Source organism: Ictidomys tridecemlineatus, chromosome 15, assembly GCF_052094955.1.
Source record: "Ictidomys tridecemlineatus isolate mIctTri1 chromosome 15, mIctTri1.hap1, whole genome shotgun sequence".
NCBI lineage: Eukaryota > Metazoa > Chordata > Mammalia > Rodentia > Sciuridae > Ictidomys > Ictidomys tridecemlineatus.
In genome coordinates this window covers 15,598,404-15,620,495 of record NC_135491.1, presented here as the reverse complement: position 1 = coordinate 15,620,495, position 22,092 = coordinate 15,598,404, and the positions used below count along the sequence as shown (strand labels likewise).

General features: G+C 43.4%; 1 protein-coding gene across 8 annotated transcripts in view; it reads left to right on the top strand.

The window, feature by feature from the left end:
* The window catches only part of Sipa1l3 (signal induced proliferation associated 1 like 3), a 227,942-nt gene that overhangs the window by 2,361 nt on the left and 203,489 nt on the right, over positions 1–22,092 (top strand). Inside the window, exon 1 of one of the 8 annotated variants that reach the window (XM_078032141.1) lies at positions 13,741–13,861. The exons of the other annotated variants lie outside the window; for them this stretch is intronic. The gene's annotated coding sequence lies outside the window, so the exon portion shown is untranslated. Of the gene's footprint in view, positions 1–13,740; positions 13,862–22,092 lie in introns of those variants that run through there. 8 annotated transcript variants of the gene reach the window in all.

Below are 22,092 nucleotides of genomic sequence, written 5' to 3'. Positions count from 1 at the left end.
TGATTGTCCCAGAGTGGCCAGCTCTTGACTGTGTCTCAAAGCCACCCTAATCCCTTGAACTCCAGCTGTGGAACCTGTGCTTCCTTGATGTCCATGATGACTGTACTTGAGCACCGTGAACTCAACATGACCAACCTGAATTCCTCTTCTTCTCAGATCCAGTAGTCAGTATCTCAGCAAATGAGCCAACCTTGACCCACTTGCCCAAGCCAAAAACTCTGGAGTTGTTCTCCTTCCACAGCCTTCCCACATCCAATTGATTGGCAAGAAGTATGGAGTTGCCATGTCACAGAAACACCATTTCATTGGCTTCCTCCTTGGTCTCCCATATGATGGGAAAAGGCCTGGAGGTGGCCTTTTCTGATAGGGTTGAGTTATTTAAGTCACCAAAGATTAACGTAGGTAAACACAGAAATTCATAAGGGTCAGAAAACTCAATATGGACTTAGCTAAACTGCAGTGGCTCAGTGGCTGCTAATGTAGCACTGGCTTTCAGGGATCCCATTTCTTGACTTTTAGCCTGGCAAAATCAGCTGAGTTGTTATTTTCTTTCTGAAAATTTATACTCTTGTCAGTCAGATCAGAATTCCAGAAACTTGTCATTGTGATTTTTTTTTTTTTTTTTTTGTACTGGGGATTGAACTCAGGGGCATTTGACCACTGAGCCACATTCCCAGCCCTATTTTGTATTTTATTTAGCACCTCGCTTTTGCTGAGGCTGGCTTTGAACTCATAATCCTCCTGCCTGAGCCTCCCAAGCCACTGGGATTACAGGTGTGTGCCACTGTGCCTGGCTATGATTTCTTTTGGTGATGGAAATGTGTGGTCTCAATCAAATTTGTGATAACTATCAAATTTATCTAAGTTTTTTTTTTTGTGTGTGTGTGTGTGGAAAGAAGGCGATGACTTTAAAAAATTTTTTGCTTGGTCTCCACTGTTAGTGACAACAGCATGTGGGTTTTTTTTTAGCAGTCTGTGTAGAATGGTTAAAGAATTAAATGTGAGTATGTTTTTCAGACATTGCAATTGTTAGGTGGTAATCAAAAATGGACTTTAGAATATGCAGTGATTGGTGCTTTTTTATACAGATGTATTTCAAACTTAGGTTTACTATTTTGTGAAATCTAAATTAAATGTACATATGTTTAAATGAAAGAATTCATGGGCTGGGGTTGTGGCTCAGTGGTAGAATGCTCACCAAGCATGCACGAGGCACTGGGTTCAATCCTAAGCACCACATAAATGTAAAATAAAGATATTGTGTCCACCTAAAACTTAAGAATAAATATTAAAAAGAGGAATTCAATGGTTATTTCCTTTAAAGGATTTGTTTTTAGCTGTTAGAATAAGAGGATTGGACCATTTTGTGCATTGATATTTTCTTTAACACTGATGTGACTCCCGTTTTCTAGGATTGCTCTTTCTGGTCATGGCCTTAATTCAAGTATGTATATGAGATTGGTTGAATTTGCCTTTTTGGGGGGTGGGTACGTACCAGGAGTTGAACTCAGGGGCACTCGAGCACTAAACCACATCCCCAGCTCTATTTATTTTTTGTATTTTATTTAGAGACAGGGTCTCACTGTGTTGTTTAGCACCTGACTTTTGCTGAGGCTCGCTTTGAATTTGCGACCCTCCTACCTCAGCCTCCTGGGATTACAGGCATGCATTATTGCTCCTGGCTTGAATTTGGCTTTTAAAAAGCTCTGCAAGAGGACTGGGGTTGTAGCTCAGTGGTAGAACACTTGCCTAGCATGTGTGAAGCACTGGGTTTAATCCTCATTAAAAAAAAATAAATAAAAATAGAGGTATTGTGTCCATCTACAACTAAAAAAAATTTTTAAAAAAAGCTATACAAGGGGCAGGGGATGTGGCTCAAGCGGTATTGCGTTTACCTGTCATGCGCAGGGCGCTGGGTTCGATCTTCAGCACCACATAAAATAAAATAAAGATGTTGTGTCCACCGAAAACTGAAAAATAAATATTAAAAAAAGCTTTACAAGAAATACATGCAATTTATGACAAGTCAAATGATAAGAGATAGAAAAATAATAAGTGCACCCTTCATTCCAAAATTCCCATCCATTCATTCAGATTGAGTATTAATTGTCTATTGTCAGGTTTTAGAGATTCAGAATAAAAAAAATGGTTATGCACTCAAACTACCTGTATTTGTAACTTGAGTTTTTAAATTAATGATTGAGCCTATCCTTTCCAGTTGTTACTTATAGGCTCCTCCCGAGTCTCTCAATATTGAGGATTGAACCCAAGGGTACTTTATCACTGAGCTATATCCTTGGTCCCTTTTTATTTTGTTTTGACACAAGGTTTTCCTTGTTGTTGCCTAAGCTGTTCTTGAAATTGTTATCCTCCTACCTCAGCTTCCTAAGTAGCTGGGATTACAGATGTGGGCTTGACTTATTTGCTTAGAGGCTATACCTATATTTTTAAAAATTTAAAGATTTCTTTTTAAGTTGTAGATGGACACAATACCTTTATTTTATTTTATTTTTATGAGGTGTTGAGGATCGAACCGAGGGCCTTATACATGTTAGGTGAGTGCTCTGCCACTGATCCACACCCAGCCTTGTGCCTATATTCTTCAGTATGGAAAGAACCATGTCTTACTGCACCATTCCCCTATTGGTAGACATTGAGGTTGTTCCTGAGATCTCTTATACCTTACCAAACATAAACCCAGTAAGGCTTAAATGGCTTTAAACACAAGCTGTGTGGCATAGTGCTAAAATGCAAACTCTGGGGCTATATAGCCTCCATTTATTCTGACTTTGCCCCTGTGCTAGTTGTAATACCTTGGGCAAGTCATTAGTCCTCTTGGGTCTTAGTCTCTTGATCTGAAAAATGAGCATGATACTGGTACTTTCCCAATGGGGCAGTTGTTGAGAGGGGGTTCAGTGAAATAATCTGTGCTTTTAGGGTAGAGCCTGAAACCATTATTACACATGATCTTTCAGTTCCTAAGTAACTCAAAGCCCTCTGGGGCAGGGCTTGCAGGAAGAGCCAGTTATTAGAAATGTAAGGTAGAAGTAAAAAAAAAAAAAAAAAAAAAAAAAAAAGGCAGGAACCTATCTACTTTGAAAATGTTGGGCATCTAGGATAAGAGATCTAGCTGCTCTGGTATGAAGAGAGAAGTGGTCTGAAAAGGAAGGTAGGAGGCAGCAGGGTGGTCTGGTGGGGGTGAGGAGCAGAGGTATAGCATTAGTAGGAAATATCTCTCCTCATATTTACAAAAAGTGTGTAGTGGTTGAAAGATGGCTTAGGTGACAGACAGATCTGGGTTCCAATCCCAGTACAGCTACTAATTTGTAAGATGTGCATTGAACTTTTTTCCCTTCATTGACAAAATAGGTATGATAGTAGTCTTTACCTCAGTGGTTCTTGGAGACTGGTGAAGTGTCTGTAAGACTTTAACACACTGGACTCTCGTTAACTGTGTATCATTAGCTAGTATTCTTATTTTATTGAGTTGACAAATTTATTGAGCTCCTGCCTTGTACCAGGTCCTGTTCTAGGCACTGGGGATTCATCCGGGAACAGGACAGACAAGATCCATGCACTCATAGGGTTTGCATTTTAGCTGGAGAGACACATAAAAAATAAGATAATTTCAGATATTTTTTAAAATTAAAAAAAGAAAAACTGAGCCTGCCACTTTCAGATGGTTATAAGTATGATGGAGAAAATAATAGGGTAAAGACTAGAAAGTGGCTGATGGGCAGGAATAGTGGCAGAGAAGGGGTGATTACTGTTGCTCACGTGGTCAGAGAAGGCCTCCCAGGAAGTCATGTGAGCTGAGCTCTGAATGAGCAAGAGGCACTGGCTATGCCAGGAGCTGGAAGAAGGCCCACCCCTGGGCCTTTACATGTGCTGTAAAGGTAAAAGTGCATTTGTGACAAAAATAATATCAGCATGATTGGAAAAGGGTGAATTTCCGTTTTTCAAGTTTATCCTACTTTAATTTTTGTTAAATAGTAATAATGATAGCACTAACATTTACCAACTTTTACTCTGTGCTAGATGCCCTTCTAAGCATTTCACACATGTCCTTAGTTAATCCCAATAATTGTTCAATCATAAGTTAATTTTATTGAACTCATTTTACAAGTGAGGAAACTGATTCCAGGCTCCTGTACTTCACACTCTTTCTTCCAAGGCCTTCTTTACTAGGTAGAGCAAATCGAGGAAGTGGACAAAGTATTTCCTTCCAATATTGTTTGACGGGCAAAGCGCTGCAGGAGCAATCTGGGATGTTGTGGCATCACTTCTGCTGACAAGATATGATAGGGTGGGTTCCTGTTGGAATGGCTTGTTGGTTGCTTCAAAACCAAAGGTTCTTCAGCAGAACTGACTGCTTGACTGTCACATCAGCATGAAATAAGGTGTGTGGTCTAAGAGTGAGCAGGGCTTGTGTCTCATTTAGGTGAATTTTGCAAGGGGACTTGGGCTGCAGGGGACAAGGTGGTAAGCACCTACCCAACCTTGTGGATTGTTAAAAGTGTCACACTACAACTCAGCAATTAAAATGATGCCTGGCTCTGCAGGGGTCCCAGGTCCCTTATCTAGCACCATGACCCATGTCCGTTTTGATTTGGTGTAGTCTCGGCTTTATAGATTGTTAAATTCTTTGAATGAAGGGCAGGCCTGGTTAGATGCAAGGACAGTAGTGGGTGCTTTGAAGACCAGAAGTGTGGAGAGCATCATTCATCCATCCATTCATGAAACGTTTCTTCTAATTAGCCTTTGTGCCAGGTGCCATGCTAGACACTGAGAGCATAAAGTTGAATAAAACACTGGTTCTCAAGGTCCACAGCAGTGCTGTTCATCAGAAAAATAATGTGAAGGGCTGGGGTTATAGCTCAGTGGTAGAACTATGCTTGCCTCACATGTGTGTGAGGCACTGGTTTTGATCCTCAGCACGGAATAAAAATAAATAGCTGGGTGTAGTGGCGCACCCCTGCATTCTCAGTGGCTCGTGAGGCTGAGACAGGAGGATCATGAGTTCAAAGCCAGCCTCAACAAAGTTAGGTGCTAAGCAACTCAGTGAGATCCTGTCTCTAAATAAAATACAAGATGGGGTTGGGGATGCAGCTCAGTGGTCAAGTGCCCCTGAGTTCAATCCCTGGTACCAAATAAATAAATAGTGTCTATCTACAACTAAAAAAAAAAAAAAAAGTGTGAAGAATTGGGGGTATAGCTCAGTGGTAGAGCACTTGCTTAGCATGTGTGATGGCCTGGGTTTGATCCCCAACACTTTAAAAGAAAATGAGAATGTGAGCCACTGATGAGGACCACATTAATGTAATGTAGCACTTTCTAGTGGTCACATTTTAAAAAGTAAAAAGAAACAGATTCATTTTAATGATCCCCCACTCTCCTTGCAGGGGATAGAACCCAGGCTCAGGCATGCTAGGCAAGAGCTCTATCTGAGTTATACTCTCAACCCTAATGATATATCTTATTTAATCCAAAATAACATTACAATATATAATCAGTATAAAATTGAGATATTTTATGTTTTTTTCTTTACATTAAGCCTTCAAATTATAATGGTTTTGTTTTGTTTGGGATGGGGTCTTAAAAATTCCATCAAGCCCAGGACCTCCAACTCCTGGGTTCAAGTGATCCTCCTCTCCTGCCTCAGTCTTCCAAGTAGCTGGGACTATAGGTGCGTGCCACCGTGCCTGGCTTAAGATTTGTGTTTCACACTGGCAGCACATCTCAGTTTCCACCAGCCACATTTCAAGTGCTTGGGAGGTAGGTTCAGCTGATGGCTACTGCATAGTCCTGGTGTGTGAGACTCAAGTATATCAAAGGTGGTGGTTGATAGGTCAACGATGGTATCCCTGGGTTTGGGGCTTTTTGGTTTTTGTGCTGGGGATGGAATCCAGGGCCTAACACATGACCACTGAGCTACACCCCCAGCCCAGCCCTGATTTCTCTTGGTGAAGAAAGGTAAATGAGAGATAGAAAGCATCTTTACCATCTGCAAGCAGCACGGTGGGCCTTATAGCTGCCATCCATCCCAGGTGCCTGTGTACCTGGAACTGTGCTTAGTGTTACAGGTATTACCTGTGTTCTCAGGTAGCAGGTACTATGGTTATTGCCAGTTTACAGATGACGAAGTTGAAATGTGGACCAAGAGGCTGCTTAGTCAAGGTTGAGTAGTGGTGGAGATAGAATTTGAGCTCAAGTCCAGAGTCCAGACTTTTATGATTGGTTGATTGATGCTAGGGATTCAACCCCAGGGCCTTGTGCATGCGTACTATGCACAAGTTACACCCTCAGCCTCAGAGTTCATATTTTAAAAATCTCTTTGTAGATACTGCATTAGATGGTGTTTGGGAGGGATGGGATCCAAGTTTTGAGTGAAGAAAGCCATAGGAAGGATGTTTTACATAAACCGGACTCCAGTTTGTCAGCATTGATCCCTGAGTTTATGTTGGTGCTGAGGTGCTGGTTGAGACCTGAGTGATTACCAGAACCATTCCTTAAATTGAGTTCTAGGTTTGCTGGAATTAGAGACTTTACCTCCTAGGAAAGAGGGGAGTTTGGGGAGGAGGGAGGAAAGAGGAAGATGGGCAGGGAGAGAGGAAGGTAAGGAAGCACCATTTGGAAAGCTTATTTCTGATCTCCTTGGGGGCTGGATCCTCTTTCTCCATGAGTCTGCTGATTGCCCCTCATGGCTGGGGCCCCTGTGGAAGCTGAAGCAGTTCCTCCACAGCTGAGCTTTGCTGTGAGTCTTGCCTTGCCCCAAGCCAGGATGTCACTGTGGTTCCCTCTGCCAGCTCTGTGGGGGCCGCTGTTACAGGCTCTTATGTACTCATGTGGTTCAAGTTCCTCATCTCAGGGGCACGATGGATCTGGGCCTCTTACCCAAACAAAGATCTGGGGGTTGAGTTTGTTCTTGCCCCCAGGTGGTGAATCACCACACTCACCTCCTGCTGCTGGACAGCACCTGGCAAGTGCTCAGCAAGAAACTGCTGACTGCGCGAACCTTACCAGCCAGCTTTCACTGGGCTCCTTATGAACGAGGCACTGTTCTGGGGGCTTTGCATATAAGGATACCTTTTTAATCCATCCATCGGTTCCATGGAGTAGTGTTCCCATTTCTTTTTCTCCTCCAACATTTTTTAAAAATATTTTTTTAGTTGCAGATGGACACAATACCTTTTTTATTTTTAATTTTTATGTGGTGTACTGAGGATCAAATCCAGTGCCTCCAACGTGTGAGGCGAGTACTCTGCCACTGAGCTATAATCCCAGCTCTCCTACGTTTTTGTTGGTGTGTTATAGTTGTACATAATGATGGGATTTGTTGTAGCACACGCATTTCTTGTATGGGGAAACTAAGGTTCAGAGAAATTGAAATCACAAAGACACTGAGTCTAAAGCCAGGATTCAAACCCAGGCCACTGACTCTAGAGTCCAGGCTCTTAGATGCATATTCTGTGGTCTGTTCATGGAGGTCCGATGGAGGGGATGGTGAAGCAGGATCACCTGCGCTAGTTCCAGCCCACATGTGGCCTCTGATATCCTGTTCTGCAGAGTCCCACATCAGATCCCAGGCCTCTTTTTGTCTTGAGCCTCTTTGTGCCTGTGATTCTAGAACTTGCTCTTCCCCTTGCTTCAGAATAACAAAAATAATCTGGATATTTGGTATTAAGGAATTCTTAATAATTTTTCAGATATGATAATGATACTGTGGTTCCTTTTTAGAAAAAAAAAGTTATTGTTAATATGTACATTCTGAAATTCTTATGAATAAGCTGTTAAGATGCCTATGGATTTCTTCAAAATCTTTTTGGATGGGTGGAGAGTAGACTGGGGACAATATGAAACGAAACAAGAGCCGTGAGTCAACAGCTATTGAAGCTGGGCAGTGAGAACTTATTATGTGCTTCCTTTTACTTGTGTTTGAAGTATCCCATCATGAAAAGTTAAAAACAAAACCAGCAAATTTAACCAAGCATTTGTGTGTTTCAAGCTCAAGTGTACATGTGGGGGAAATTCCCTGCCTCTGCCTAGTTCATTTATATAGTAAAAATAGTGGCTGTTTTTTTTTTCCTTTTATGCAAGTCAGTACTTGGCCTGAGGCTCTGGAAAGCCCTTTGGTACAGCAGGCTGCAGGGACTACACCCTGAGAGGCTCCTGGGGCTACCACTTTCGCAGCTTGTCTGGAGCTCAGGCCACAGTGGCATGGGCCTTGGAGTCGGTTTCCTGAGGCCTCTCTTCCCCTGAGATGTGTTTCCCTTTGGCACTTGACTGTGGGCCCCTCCCACATTTTTTTCAAAGACCTGTTTCAACTGGAGGCCTCCCGTGCTCTCTTGATTCTCCCCTCAGGACAGACTACACAGCTCCTCTGATACTGGCCTTCCTCTCTGATGAATCTTTGTTACAGTCCCTCAAGGAGCCAGAATCCAGCCTTTGGTGTCCGCCTGCAGCACTGCAGTGGAAGAGCTGGAGAATGCCCTTTTCATTTCTGATTTTTGTCGATAAGAAAAGGGGCAAGATAAAGCTTGTGTCAGTATGTGGGACCTGATAACACCTCAAATAGAGCCAGCGGTTAAACCTTTACAAGCAGCGTGAACTCCCCATTCACAATAAGGAGAAGCTCCTGTTGCATTTATTATTTTGGGTCTGTAACTTCACAGCCAACCCCTATGCGATGGAATCTTCAGGTGGAAACGGCAGACAAAGAGGGGAACAGAAGCTTGGGGGTGTCTGCTGGTGGTATGTTTCTCGCAGGTCAGGATGGTTGATGTGAACAGGAGTGCTGGTTGGTCTGATCCTGCTAGAGTCCTGGTGCCCTTTGTTACTTCTGATGATTAACTCCTTCCTCCAGTGCCCTGCTGGGCTTGGTTTGCAGGGAGGAGGCAGGGGAAGTTCTGTAGCCCTTCTGACTCCCTCCAACTTCTGCTCCAGGGACCCCTTTCATATCTGTCCTTGCTTTTTCTCTCAAAGGCACTTTGTTTTGCAGTTCTTTCAGGAGAGAAGCTCTAAGGTGAGTCTGGTGTGGGGAGGACGTTGGGAGCAACATCTCCAGGGTAGGGGGCTTGACTTGTGTCTTTTCTTAGTGTGGACCTGCTCTTGTTGGATCTGAAGGTGGCAAACACCAAGTGCTGACCCTGTGCCTCTGATTTTTAAACTTATTCATTCAGTATGTACTCACTGAGCTGAGCTCTGTTCTAGGAACTAGGGATACAGCAGTGAGCAAGACAGACAACGCTTCTCGCCCTTCTGGAGCTGGAGTTCAAGTGGGCAATTGAAAAAAAAAAGGCAAGATTGCTCTATATGGTGTTAGATGTAGTAAGAGCTAAAGGAAAGTTTAGCTTCCCTTTAGCTCTTACTAAAACAAGGAAGGGGAGATGAAGAATTAAGGTAAAGGATGTTGGAATTTCAGGCAGAGTAGCCTGAGGACAGGCCCCAAGGAAGTGAGGGAGTGTGAGCAATTGGGGACTTCTGCACTGAGGCTGCAGCCAATGCAAAGTGCCCAAGGCCAGGGGCCAGGGAATGGGGAACTCATCAGAAGGCTCTTGTAGCTGTTAGCAGTATTTTCCGGGCCTGTGGGAGGGATGAAGGACAAGCTGACAGGTTTGCATATCTCTTTGTTTTTTTTTTTTTTAAAGAGAGAGAGAATTTTTTTAATATTTATTTTTTAGTATTCGGCTTACACAACATCTTTGTTTGTATGTGGTGCTGAGGATCGAACCCAGGCTGCACGCATGCCAGGCGAGCGCGCTACCGCTTGAGCCACATCCCCAGCCCTGCATATCTCTTTGGATCCAACATAGATGTGTCTTTTGTCTGATTGAGATGGGAAGATATTGCGAGGTTGAATGATTTATTAAATTTTGAATCATGACCCCAAGTGCATGGACCCAAAAGAACAAAAATAAAGTACCCGGTTCCCTTCTCTGGAGGCTACCACAACCGAGCTTCTTGCTGGTGACTCATTCCTTGACACTGCATTATTTAATTTCCCAACTGATATTAGACTGAACCATATGGAACTGCCTTTTTGTGGCCCAGGAATGGCTAAATGTTGGCAGTTTTACAACGTTCAACCTAATGGCTTCCTTTCAGGATCAGGAGGCATTTGGTCAATTCTTTTTTGCTCCAGGAGTTGAGGGGCACCCTTCTCTTTCAGTCATAGGCCCAGCCGTGTCTCTGATACCAGTAAATGAAAACTCCTGCCCCCTCTCTCGCCCCAAACCCAGGCTTTCTGGGAAGCCTGGCAAGGGGCTGCCTCTTCCTACTGGGACCTCACCTGGCTAGTAGCATTAGTCAGTCTTTGACTTTCTGCATCTTGGGACCACCGTTTTGAATTCATGTCTAGCTTCCAGTGGGAAAACACCTTTGGACTCTTGCTGGATGTTTGGTGTGAATCCCATATTGTGGGAATATGCTCTCTGAGAGCAGGAAAATTTTGGGCATTTTGACAGTCACTGAGCAGGGCATCTTGCAGAGTGCCCAGCTTGGAGTGCCTATGCTGGTGTTTCCTAGGACCCTGGTGGCTCAGGCTGTGGGAAGAGGCCTGAGGAGCCCTTGAGTGGTTGTGGTCTTGAGAAAGGCTGTCAGTCCGTCCTTTTGGTCTTCCTCTTGTGCTGACCAGAGACTACCTTGGGAGTCCTTGCAGAGAACTAAGGCACTGGATTGCAGCCTGAGGGGTAAAATAAACTTAAAGGCAGCACAGATCCAGCCGAGGGAGAGCTCAGTTGGGAAGTTATGGACAGTTGGTATGCAGGACTGCAAACACTAATAATAGTAGTAGCAGCAGCAAATAGGTAATTTATATTACCACTTATCTATTTAATTTGTTTACCATACTAGTGTATGCCAGACCCTGTGCTAGGTGCTTCTTCGAAGGTGACTTCATGTAAGCCTCCCAGGAATCCCATAAGATAAGTACTCTTATTATTCCTTTTTTGCAGATGAAGCAGCTAAATTTAAATAACTTGCTCAAGGTCACATAGCTAGAAACCGATGGTGACATGATTTGGAGCCAGGCAGTCTGACTCCTGAGGCTGTGCTCTCAAATCCTAAGCCCTGTGTGCTCTTGCAGGGGTTCCCAGACCGGAGGAGCATCACAGTGCCCTGGAGGGCTTACTAAAACACAGACTGCTGAGCCCCACCCTGAATCCAGTTTGAGAATTTGCATTTGTAACAAGCCCCTAGATGATACTGGTGTTTCTCATCCAGGAAGTACACTTTGAAAACCCTGATCTATTGTAATAGGAAGCCCACATGAAGTTAACCTGAAATAAGGAGATTTATGATCTCAGATAACAAAAAGGCCCATAGGTAGTAAATAGGTTGACTAAGCAGTTCCCACTATGCCTATAAGGACTCTCCTTTCTGCCACTCTGCCATCATGGTGTGCCTTCTGTGTTCTCAGGCTCCCTGCATAGTCATAGATGACAGCCAGGGCTTCAGTTAGCACATCCTGAGGGGTCATATTCAGCAGCAAAAAGAGGGCATCTCTTACTTGTGTCTCTTTGAAAGTGAGGAATCCTTTCACTGATGCCAAGGCTTCCAGATTCCCCTCATTGTCTTATTGGTCAGCACTGAGACACATTACAACAGACACAGTTTGTCCATGCCCGGACAAATCCTAGGCAAGAGCCAATCATGGTTTACTCAATTTGGGCTGAGGCTGGAGCCAGCCTTACTTGAGTGGCACTGGGAGGAGAGTGACTGCAGTAATAAATTCAGAATACTATTTAGGAAAAGACTGGGGAAACAGGGTGGGGATTGGCTAGACAACTGGATCTGTCACAAAAATGAGTGAAACAACTAATTAGAACAAATTAAAAAAATGAGTGAAACAAAATGGAATTTATGATATCCATGCATTGTTGTTATCTGTATCAACTTTGTTCTGTAATTACCTTAATCAGGACTTAGCTTTTTGTCTTTAATTATGTCCACCTTTGAAAATGTGCAACATAGAGTCCCTGTATCATGGGAACCTTGATCTTGTTGAGATACCAAATATTTCATCTGAAAATTTAGGCAGCAGGCTGAAGGATAGTATGCAGGGTTCTTGCAAGCACTTGGTTTGCTCAGCAACACCTAGATCTCCCCTCGCTGCCCCTCTCCCACTCTTGGGCACAGGGCTCACTTTCCCCTCTGAGGACCCTCTGAAAGGATGCAGATCAAGTGATTACTCCTAGTGCTCAAGACTGCAGGCTCTGCTATTAATACGTTAAGTGTGGTTCACTAACAAAAGTTACTTTCCTCTTGTAGATAAGTCATTTCTACATTTCTAGCTGTGGCAGTCTCTCATGGCCATAATGTAAATCCATGGCCCTGCAGTACTTCAAAGGGGACAAGGAATGTGTGTGCCCTGGGTTCATGTTGGGCTCCTGAGGGACATTGGGCAAGCCACTTAGCCTCACAGTGACTCAGTTTCCATGTCTGAAGGATGGTACTGCCAATGGTACTGTCTTCCTAGGTATAGGTAGGATTCAAGTGCTTGGAAAGGCATGTGGAGCGTTTGGGCCTGGCATAGAACACTGCAGTGCCTGGCCCATAGTAAGTGCTCACTGCATGAGTGAGCTGCTAGTCTTTGAATATTTTCTGCCAGTTCATCCACAGGGGACTGTAAGCTCCCTGAGGGTAGGGTCCGTGTGGTTCTCATTTAACACTTATCCCATTGCCTGACTCAGAATAGGCATTCTATTTTGTGTGTATATATGAAAAGAAGGGTGATAAAAGCCTTTATTAATTCTAAGGCCCATGACCACGAGTTGATAGCTCCTTGTTTTGGAGGTATAAGTGTGGATCGTTTGAATCTGAGAGCAGCATGTAATAACAGCAGCTGATGGTTACTGAACATTTTTGTGGGCCAGAGCAAAGTGCTCACCATGAAGATCTCACGAATTCTCATCCCCATTCCATTTTACAGATGAGAAAACTGCAGCCCAGTGAGGTACCTGCCTCTCCTCGCAAGAGGAAGTCTAGTGCTGAGGTTAAAAGCTGGAATCCCAGAACCACTGTGTCTGGATTGAATCTACACCCTGTCAGGTTTCTTTCTGGGTGACCCTCCAGCCTGTGACTTCTCTCTGTTCAGCTTTCTTATCTGTAAAGTTGGAATGGTTAATATTACTGAGAGGGTAACTGTAAGGGTGAGGAGAGCTTGTTCACATGAAGTGCTCAGAACAGCGCCCAATGCATAGCGAGCACCAAGGTGGTAGTGGTTGTTCTTAGCCAAAGCCATTCCATGGTGACTCCCAAGCTGGTTCAAGGGGTCCACCAGGGATGTTTAATCATTAAGCTACATTGCCTCTGTGAGCTGGCTTCCTTGAGGTGAGGGAGCCCACCTTTGGCAGGTGAGATGGTGGATGAAGCAGCCAGGTGTGTAAGGGCAGGGCAGGGACTGCAGGGCACAGATCCAGGCCTGGCTCCATCTGTGAATAGGTGGCCCTTCTCCTGGATTGGAGGTAACAAGCTAGCTGAGCTGTCTTTGTTACCTTTGAGCTTTTTCTTAAGTCCATTCAGACTGCCTGGACCACGTGTCCTTTATTTCCCTCCCCAAAGGGACTATTGGCAGAAGCTTTGGGAATGTGCCTGTTCATGAAGACCAGCCATCTCTTGGGGAACTCCGGTGGCTGGCGTGTTCTTGTGGCTGTTGAATAAGTCCCTGTTAGAAGCTGGCACGGCAGGTTCCCATTTCCGCATTCCAGACACCCACAGCAGCTTGGGGGAGGCACCACCCCAGGTCGGGCTGGGCTTAGGCAGGTGGCCTTCACCTTAAGAAGACCTGGGACAGCAGCCACACCTGGGGCTAACAGTTACCTGCCTATTTTGTGATCAGGGCTGTGTTCCGGACGCCTTCTAGGTGAGCAGTGTTGATTAACTTTGGTAGTGACTTGTAAAGAAAGTTAATAACGTGTTTCTTTGTGGGATTTAGACCGGTGGATTTTTTGTTCTTTTTTTTCTTCCCTCTTCTGCCATGAAATGTTTACCTGTCTGCTCCTAACTGGAGAAGGGTAGGCGGAGCATTGAGGAAGTGAGAAGAGAATGGAGGGCATTCATCCCAAGAGAAGGAGTCAGTAACTCTTTAGTTGAGCTCCTACTGGATGCAGACTTCTGTGCCAGAGATGGGGGACATCCAACCTGGTACAGATGAGTTGTGGGGTCTTGGGTGAGTCCTGTTCCCTCTCTGGGCCTCAGTTTCCTCTTATGAAATAGGAAATAGCAGGTCTCACTGAGTCATAATTGTAAAGTTCTCAGAGCCTGGGCACGGAGTGGTACTCACATGTCAACCATCCCTGTGTGTGTGGACCCCCGCACCCAACATTCTCAGTCTGACCTTATCTGTAACTTTGCATCTGCTTGCCTGATACACTCCAGAGACTCTGGCCTCTTGCTCTTTCTCCCTCTCCCTCGGTGCCTCTCTCTGGCTCTTCCCTCTGCCTGGAGTTTTACCCCCAGGACTCTCCTTAAGCTGCCTCCCTCCTCCCAGTCTCTGCTCAGATGTCACCTTCCCAGTGAGGCCTTGCTCTTCCTCCCTCCCTCCCTCTTTCTTTCCTTCTCTCTCTCTCTCTCTCTCTCTCTTTCTCTCTCTTTCTTTCTTTCTCAGTAAGGAAATTAAATAGCACCTTCTTGATCATGTTGATTATGCCCTAGCCCTTCACATTCCTTTATAGCATTTATTCACACTTGACTTATATTTGTTTATTATCTGGTCCTCAGCTCTGTACTCCATGAAAGCACAGGCCCTTCTGTCTCTGTCCTTGGAGGACAGTGCCTGGCACCTGGTAAGGGCAGGATAAATTATTTTATGAATGAATCTGTGATATAGGTACCCCATTGTCTGAGGGGGAGTGGCTGGCCTCATGGGGGGTTGATGAGAATGTCAGTATGTAGAGGAGCCTGTGGTAGCCGAAGAGGTGCACTCCCATGTGCCTTCTCCCCATGGGCACTCAGCAGTTCTCTGGGGTCTTGTGCAGGCTCTGGCCCTCTGGCTTCCTTTTCCTCGGCCCCTTCAGGCTATAGCCCTGACCCTAGCAGTGACTCATCTGGGTATCCTGGGAACATGTGATATAGCTCAGAAGTCCTTGGTGCTACTGAGTGTGGAGGATGTCCAGTGAATTTCAGTGGGGAGTGAATTTCTGGGTGTGGAAGACATCCTCCCCCCCATATACTCCTGCAGTGTACATGGAAAGTCAGCCTTTATCTCCAGATCCTGCTGGGCACTCCTGCAGCAGCGAGGCCAGAAGATGCCTGGGAAATAGGAATGAACCAGCCAGGCACAGTTTATCGGTCTCCCCTGCTTTAATAGGCAATAATTCTTGCTGTGGGCTGAGCAGGTTTTAATTAAATGGTGAGCTCGAAGAGTCTGGCTGTGTAATAGTTGACACACTCTCATCTGTTTTCTGACTCTTGGTGTCAGCAGTTGATTCTATAAAGATCTCCTGGGTAGGGCTTCCCCGAGCTCCGGGAGTGAGGTCAGTGGCCCTCTAAGATTTCTCCCAGCAGCATGAGCACTGAGGTGTCCGTGGATGTGGTGCTGCCCTATCACACATTATCATTCTTCAGGACCTGCTGCTATTTTAAGAATGTGCAGGGTGGTAGAGGAGCTGCTCCTACAAGGGGTAACTGTGTCTTCTAAGCTCCAAGTATAGTAGTTTTGGGGTTGAGTTGAGGAAAGCCCATTTTATATAATGCATGAGTCCTAGCACTGACTAAGCTGTGAGCATAGTACCTGTCTTCTCTGGGCTTCAGTTTCTTTGCCTGGAAAATGGTAACCGCATTAAGTGAGAAGTTAAAGGGCGATCAGGCAGTGTAGCACTGGGTCTAATGCATGGGAAGACTCAAGAAATGGGAATGGCAGTTATTTTTATTTCAAGTCCCTTTTTACTACTTTTATGCTGGCCCTTTTTTGTGGGCTCCTTCTCTTTACTCTGCTCTCTGGCCCACCTATGTTAGCATCCTCCCATGTTCTTTGCTGATGGTACCAAGTACTGTAGGTGTCTTAGATGTCTTTCCACATTTTTCTGTGGATTGTGTGTGTGTGTGTGTGTGTGTGTGTGTGTGTGTGTGTGTGTGAGCTATAGAGGAGAAATATTATTCTACAAGGGAAAATAAATAAAATAAAATAAAAACTTTTATTTTCCAGCATTTTGCTTTCTCAGGTAACAGTGCTGTGTGGAAATGCCTTTTGAGTCCTCGGGTAGGGTTCAAATTTGCTTTCTTTCTTTCTTTTGTTTTTCAGTGCTGGGGATGGAATCTAGGACCTGGAGCATGCTGGGTAAATACTCTACCACAGAGCTACACCCCCCACCCAAATTTTGCGGGGTGGCTTAGGCACTGGGCATTCAACCCAGGTCTAGCACAAGTTAGGCAAACACTCTACCACCTGAGCTCCAGCCCCAGCTCCAACCCCTTTTTTTTTTTTTTTTTTTTAAAAGTGACTTTGGGAAATAACTGTTTAAAAGCCATCAGAGAGGATCACATTTTGAATGAATTCGAACAGTTATTTTCAGAGAAAGGGTTTAAACTTTTTTTTTTTAAAGAGAGAGTGAGAGAGGAGAGAGAGAGAGAGAGAGAGAGAGAGAGAGAGAGAGAGAGAATTTTTAATATTTATTTATTTATTTTTAGTTCTCGGTGGACACAACATCTCTGTTGGTATGTGGTGCTGAGGATCGAACCCGGGCCGCACGCATGCCAGGCGAGCCGCTACCGCTTGAGCCACATCCCCAGCCCTCCAACCCCTTTTTTGATAGAGGATCTTGCTGATTTGCCCAGGCTAGCTGCTAACTTGTGATCTTCCTGCTGCAGTCTCCCAAGTGACTGTGTGCCACCTTGCTCCACTTAAAATAGTGTCTTTTTTCTTTCTTGTTGTTTCTTGGTACTAGGGGTTAGATCCAGGGCCCTGCACGTGCTAGTCAAGCACTCTACTAATGAGTCCCAGCCCTTTGAATTTGATCTTTCGAATGGCTGTGTAGTACATGGTGTGTAGGTATTCCATAATTTATTTGACCAGGGTGTTGCTGATGTGCATTTCTATTCCCCTCTCCCAAAATAATTGTTTTTATTTTTTAATTAGATCACAGATATCCAACTTGCTCAACCACTTTGTTCATCTGAGCTCTAGCCTTTCAGAATGTACATGAAATGGCAGTATAATGATGCTGTGTGTCCAGAGAGGAAGGGTATTTTCTGCAGGTTCTCACCAGGCCCAGCACAATGATAAACCATCTACTTTAAATGTTTTTTAATTATAGAAATGATGAATAGATTCATCACTCTTATACAGATTAGTTGTGCCTGATGGGCACTTACTGCAGAATCAGAGAGAGGGCAGGCTTATGTGTTTTCCTGTTAACCATCTTTGTTAGAAATCAGAATATGCAAGAGATTTTTGTTGGGATGTTTCTTGTTTTAGGTGGTGCTTTAGTTTGGGAATGTCTTTGTATTCATGAGATTTGTGCAGTGTTGTACTTAGATAAGGTTTGTCCTAGTTATCTGTTGCTACACAGTGAGCTACCCCCAAACTTAATGCCTTAAAAATGACGACATGCTATGCGAGCACTTTACTGCTGACCCACAACCCCAGCCCAGCGTCCCATTCTCGAGGTCGAACATGATGTGGAGTTACACTGGTCGTGTATTCATATATGAACATAGGAACATTATGTCCGATTCATTCTATTGTCTTTTCCTATTCCCATCCCCACTACTTTCCCTTCATTCACCTTTGTCTAATCCAATGAATTTCTACCAGTCCCCCTGCCCCCATGTGTATTAGCATCTGCACATATATCAGAGAATATTCGACCTTTGGTTTTTCGTATTGGCTTATTTCACTTAGCATGATAGTCTCCAGTTCCATCCATTTACCAGCAAATGCCATAATCTCATTTTTCTTTATGGCTGGGTAATAATTCTATTGTGTATATGTACAACATTTTCTTTATCCATTTATCTGTTGAAGGGCACCTAGGTTGGTTCCATAATTTAACGATTGTGAATTGAGATGCTATAAACATTAATGTGGCTGTGTCATTATAGTATGCTGATTTTAAGTTCTTTGGGTATATGCCAAGGAGGGGGATAATTGGGTCAAATGGTGGTTACATTCCCAAGTTTTCTGAGGAATCGCCATAGTGCTTTCTAGAGTGGTTGCACCAATTTGCATACCCACCAGCAATGTATGAGTGTTCCTTTTTCCCCACATCCTCACATATATTTATTGTCTCTTATATTTTTGATAATTGCCATTCTGACTGGAATGAGATGGAATCTCAGTGTGGTTTTAATTTGTATTACTCTAATTGCTAAAGATGTTGCTTATTTTTTCATATATTTGTTGACCAGTCATATTTCTTCTGTGAAGTGCCTGTTCAGTTTCTTAGCCTATTTATTGACTGGGTTGTTTGATTTTTATTTTTGGTGTTGAGTTTTTGAGTTCTTTATGTATCCTGGAGATGAGTGCTTTATCTGAGGTGCAGGTGGCAAAGATTCTCTCCCATTCTGTAGGATCTCTGTTCACATTCTTGATTGGTTCCTTTGTTGTGAAGAGCTTTTTAGTTTGAGACGATCCCATTTATTGATTCTTTTTTTTAGTTTTAGGTGGACACAATATATTTTTAATTTTTAAAACTATTTATTTTAGAGAGAGAGGATTTTTTAATATTTATTTTTTAGTTTTTGATGGACACAACATCTTTATTTTATTTTTATGTGATGCTGAGAATTGAACCCAGCGCCCCATGCATGCCAGGCAAGCGCTGTACCGCTTGAGCCACATCCCCAGTCCCCATTTATTGATTCTTGATTTTACTTCTTATGCTTTAGGAATCTTGTTGAGTTAGTTGGTTCCCAAGTCGTCATGGTGGAGAGAGAACAGTTTATTCTTCCTCATGAATCTGTGGTTGACTGAGGCTCAGCTGGATGGCTCTGCAGATCTTTCTTGGGGCCTCTTATGTGGCTACAGTCAGAGGTAGATGTGGGAGCTGGAATGTTTAAGGTGTTTTTCCTCAATTGGTCCCTTGGGGATGACTGGGTCCATTTTCCCATGTAGTCTCAGGTCCTCTTCTGTGTGGCCTTGACAGCCAGTAGCTTGGATTTATAACATGGACGCTCGTGACTCTCTTAAGCCTTAGGTCTAGAATTGGCCCCAGATCACTTCTATCTCTGTCTTTTGGTTAACGTGAGTCATAGTATCAGCCCAGATTCAGTGCAGAAGGGATGATGTAAGACTTGAGTTTCAGGAATTGTGGCCCATTGGGGACCATCTGTGGGGCTTGACTAGCATGTGGCTCATTTTCTTACAGGAGAAGAGCAGAGCTAGTAGGGTAAGGTCTGCTGTCACCTCTCATGCCCTGGTCCTCTCTATCTGCTTCACCATCATTAATCCCATGGTCATATGACACCTGCTCCACTTTCAGCCCCAGCCCTTGTTATAGGCAGGAAGAAGCACAGTTCTAAGGAAGGAGACAACACATCTGTTTAGGAAATCCAAGCCTTCCCTGAAGTCCTGAGCAGACATTTACTGTGTCTCTTGGGATAGTACTTTGTGACATGACCACCCCTGCTGCAAAGAAGTCTGAAAAATGCAGGTTTTTTATTTTTAAAATTTTTTTAGTTGTCAATGGACCTTTATTTTATTTATTTATATGTGGTGCTGAGGATCAAACCCAGTGCTTCACACATGCTGGGCAAGTGTTCTGCCACTGAGCCCCAGCCCCAGCCCAAATGCAGGTTATTAATAAGGTATATTGCCACTCTGAGCAAAGGGTCAATAGAAAAGGAAGAGGAGAATGGGCATATTGGGTAGGGACCTACAATGGTCTATTCAGATGACCATAGAAATGGGGGGCGGGTGGGTCGATTTAGGTAGCATACATTCATCAACTATTTAGTAAGTCCTAAGGTGGGCAAGACATTGGGTTTCTTACAGAGGCAGTAAGGGTCAAGAGAGTGAACACATCTGGGGGTTAACTGACCAGGATCATTTGTAGGCCTTGATCAGGTAATTGCTCAGTTCCTTAGATTCATGGTCATAATAGTAGCTGGTTCCATTAAGGGCTAAACTGCTGTAGTAATACTGTCTTGAGTACTTTTCATTAACTGATCTGTAAACTTCACAGTGGCCCTGTGTAATAGATGCAGTTATTATGATCTTTCTCAGATGAAGAAACAGAGGCCCAGAGAGGTTAAATAACTTGCTATCTGTCTGCCAGTGAGAGTTGACATGCTTCTCTGCTGGTGTGGCTCTGGAGATCACGTTCTGAACCATTGTGCTATACTATTTTAGTTATTGCATGAAAGGTTTCTTGTTGAAATGGATATGTAGGTGACAGTAGAACAAAACATTACAAACAAGTCACTTGCCTGGGATGGTAGCTCAGTGGTGGAGCCCTTGCCTAGCACATATGAAGATAAGTAAATAAGTAAAATAAAGGTACTGTGTCCATCTACAACTAAAAAAATTTTTTTTAAAAAGAAGCCACTCACTGCTCCATCCCTTCCACTCCCACTTCCTGCCTCATTGATGGACCTGTCAGTAACTTGTTACTTCCTCACCTGTATCTAAAGGTAACAATTTGTTGGGGATTGAACCCGAGGCCTTGCTTGCAGGGCTTGGCAAGCACTCTTAAAGCCACATCCCCATCCCTAAATGTATCCAATTTTAAAAATTGACCTTTGGTCATATAAAATTGGCTTAAATATAATCCTTGGTGCATGCTACATTGATGTTTGTGGTTCATGCAAAAACGTATATCGTAATAACAAGTAGCCATTAGTTTACTGCCTGTCTCACCCCCTGCCTATTTTTTCAGATGTGACCAGTACCGTGAGGTTATCATTCTTGGTATGTAGTCTTTTGGGACTGATGTTTTTCACTTAATGATTTTACGGTTGATTCAGACTGTTGGGCATAGCTGTAGTTTGTTCATTTTATATTGCTGTGTAATATTCTACTATTTGATACATCACATTTTTGTTTTAGACATTTCTATGCCAGTTGACATCTTGTTTTTAGATATTTTGTTTTTGTTTGTTTGTTATCCTTGAGCTACTGTGAATGTTACATGTATTTTCTGGTGTACATTGACAGAAATTTCTTTTTGGTATTTACTAGATACAAGATTGCTGAGTTGTTGGGTTTGATCATATTTTAACTTTGCCAGGTGCTCTCTAATCATACCCACCAAGGATGTGTAAGAAAAGAAAAACAAAAATAGGGCCATATAAGAGTTCCTATTGTCTTATGTCTTGTCACACTTGGTTTAATAAAGCTTTTTAATTGCTGCTAGTTGGATGGATATGAAATGAAATCTCATTGTGTTTAGTTTGCAGTCCTCTGAAGGCTAGTAGGCAGAATCTCTGCATTTGTTTCTCCTGGACATTGCTTGTTCATCTATTTTGCCACTTTTTCTTAATATATTAATTTGTAGGTGCTCTTTATCTTCTCTGGGCAGTGATCCTGGGGTAGCAGACTGTTAAACCTAATGAAAAATTTATGATTCTTAGGTTGTCCTTTCCTTAGTTGTCACCTCTCTCTTGTTCACCGCCAACCTCCAGCTCCCAGTGATTCTTTGAAATGATCTTCAATTTGGGAGTGTTTGTATACATTTGTGTAAGTATGTGATTAAACTTGTTCTATACACTCTGCCACAGATACATCAGTTAGGATTAATTTTAACTCTAGATAATAGAAAATGGTCTAAAACAAAATAAAAGTAGACTAACAAGATGGAAGTTTATCTTTCTCTTCCATAAATTAAGGAGCCCCGCGTTTAACAGGCCAGAGCTGTACTCTTTAGGGATCCAGGCTGCTTCTACCTTCTAGTTCTGTTATCTTTATCCTGCCACCTCATGGTTCAGGATGGCTGCTCAAGCTCCAGCCATTGTATCACAATAAGCAAGGAAAAGAAAGGGATGAAGATGGGCACTCTTGTTTCTTTAAAGAGACTTTATGGAAGTTGCACACAATAATTCCTTTTATACTCTTGCTCAGAATTTAATCTCAGTAGCCAAAAGGGAATCCAGGAAATGCAGCCTTACATCACATGGTCTTACTCTTGACTGAAAATTTAATTCCATTCTTAAAAAGGG